The sequence below is a fragment of the Coenobita brevimanus genome, chromosome 38, assembly GCF_032717465.1.
Source record: "Coenobita brevimanus isolate Jiangsu-jjx chromosome 38, ASM3271746v2, whole genome shotgun sequence".
In the NCBI taxonomy this organism is placed as follows: domain Eukaryota; kingdom Metazoa; phylum Arthropoda; class Malacostraca; order Decapoda; family Coenobitidae; genus Coenobita; species Coenobita brevimanus.
In genome coordinates, this window is record NC_136991.1 from 5,785,001 (window position 1) to 5,787,550 (window position 2,550).

The window sequence follows — 2,550 nt, forward strand, 5'->3', positions numbered from 1 at the left end:
AAAGGTTATGGGAGAAGGAAAAAGAGAGTCGGGAGAGAGGGGGAGGGGTTTGGGAAGGAAAGTGAGAGGGTGGGAAGGGGAGAAAGAAGTATGAGAGAGGAAAGGCAAGGGGATCAGCACATGAAGCGAGCGAGGAAACAGGGAGCCAGCAAGGGAGGGTAGGGAGGGGTAAAGGGGAGGGAGGTGAAGTGAATTTGTGTCGTGCTGTGAAGTTTGTCTGCCTGCTGTGACGGTCGTGAGGTGTGAGGCCGCCTGCTGTGAATTCGGATGTGAAATTACCTCTTAACCATTTATAGAGCAAAGGCCGTACCATTTATAGAGCACAGGCCGTATTTATGAACTGTTTAGCTTGAATTGTGTTTAAGGTTAAATGTATATAGGTAACATTTGCATCATTCGTATAGGAGAAAAAAATACTACAGAGTTATTAAAGTGGTTATAAAAGTGACTTAATGCTTAAAAAAAAACTTGTCTTTGTTATAGTGAAATGTTATAGAGACTTATTCATTGCATAAATTGATTAAGATCCTTTATAAACCCTTACCTGGACGTCAGTTAATTATTTTATTCCGGTTACCTGTCTGCCACCGTTGTTATAAAATTTTCTGTTAGATTCCGGTGTTTAAGGTCAGGCAGCGGGGTAGGTAAGTGGGCGGCGATGTCAGTGTGGTATTTTGATCAGGCTTCATGGTCCGGGTGCAATGCTGCTGTGACAATACTCTCTTGCAGTGGGGTTAGGTTTGGTGGCTTCATCGGTCTGACCTTTACTGTAACAATTAACACACTGATTGTCTCGTGTCTGTAGGAATTTTTGGTTAGTACCCCCTCTTTCATTTTTAATCCTTTTACTTTTGGTGATGTGTTTTACATATATTTCTGGCGATGATGAGAAGCCTGCTCGTGGTGAAACTATGCACCGTGCGTGGACCGAAGCAGTTGCGGCGTCCACCCGGGAGCCGAATCATCTCATATTTCCCTGCGCCTCACTGTGGGGAAGGATGTTGCTGTCTACCTCAAGGGGGTGCTGGATCTCTGCACTTGTGCGAGTAGGACGGCCTCTCTGAAACAAGTGCTTACCTGTGGTCGACGTATCTGCTCGGCCAGGCAGACCGGGGTTAAGCAACAACAACAACAACAACAACACTAACATGTTAATCTCACTATCTCGAGACGATGCCACTCATCTTAGGAGAGACTAAAAATTGAGTTACTGGAAGGGAGTGTGGAATATGGGGTTGGAGTAAGGAGGGAACGAGGGGAAGAATGGGGTAGAGAGTATGGGGACGGAAAAAGGTAGAAGGTATGAAAGAGGAGGTATTTGGTAGGAGGAGAGGCCTTTATGAACCAATGCACAACACAGGGACGCTTCCGAGGCTAAATTTCATCGTCTGACAGTAGCTATAATGAACCATATAATGTCTCATTGGACTGAAAGGGTTAAACTTAGGTGTCGACGGAATTATTTCATCCCACAAGTGGACCTTTATATGAAGTGGATCTGGATATATATATATATATATATATATATATTTCTCTTGGTTTGTGGTAGGTGGGGGCGCTCACCATCCACTCACTCGATGTAGTGCTGCTGTCGGGTGTCTGCCCTTTCCTCTCCTCCATCCTTCTTTCCTTCCATCCTCTTCTTTATTTCTCTCCTTCATTCTTTCCTCGTCCTTCTGCCTACAGGTGACTTTACACTCCCTCTTTTGTCTTTCTTTCCTTCATTCTTTCCTCTTCCTTCTGCCTGTAGGTGACTCTACACTGAGTGACAAGCCAAATGGTTTCCTGTACTACTACGCTGGATGGTAACCATACAACCAAATTTTGGCGCCTGGTGGTTTAGTGGGTAATTACAGAGCTCCAGTCGGATTGAGCCGGTGAAGGTTTATATCCAAGGGTTGGTTGGGGTTTATTGCACACATACTGCCACTCAGGGATGAGTGAGGCTGGTCACTCTCATCTTAAATGTCAGGACCAACTTGCCTAGCCCCGGGCTTCTTCGCTCCTCATGGGGAAGTGTAGGATTGAAAGGTGGATGGATGGATGGATGGATTTCTCTTGGCTTCCTTGTGTGATACGTCAGGATTCCAGTGGTTTGAATGATGCGTGAATGTTTAATTCATTTCACTGAGTCTGCTGCTAATTCTCACACATTTGTGCTCCCTTTTTCTTCGTTTCTGACTCTCACCTTACTCCTTCACTTTAGTGGTAATTAACTGCTTGATGATGATGATGATGACGATTACAACCTCCTTCCCATTTATTTCTACTGATGAACTCATAATATCAGCCAGTTGTAAATGGAGTGGAGAAACTTGCTACGTCGTTATTTTGGGTATGGGGTGTATGTTATTCGTATGTGCCACTTTAGCGCGTATTATGGTTAAGCAATTAAAATTTCGGTTTAAAATGGGGAGGAGGGGATATTTCCTCCTCCTCTCTCCCACCATATGTAGATGTAGATGCATGGAGGATTGAGTGTGTGTGTGTGTGTGTGTGTGTGTGTGTGTGTGTGTGTGTGTGTGTGTGTGTGTGTGTGTGTGTGTGTGT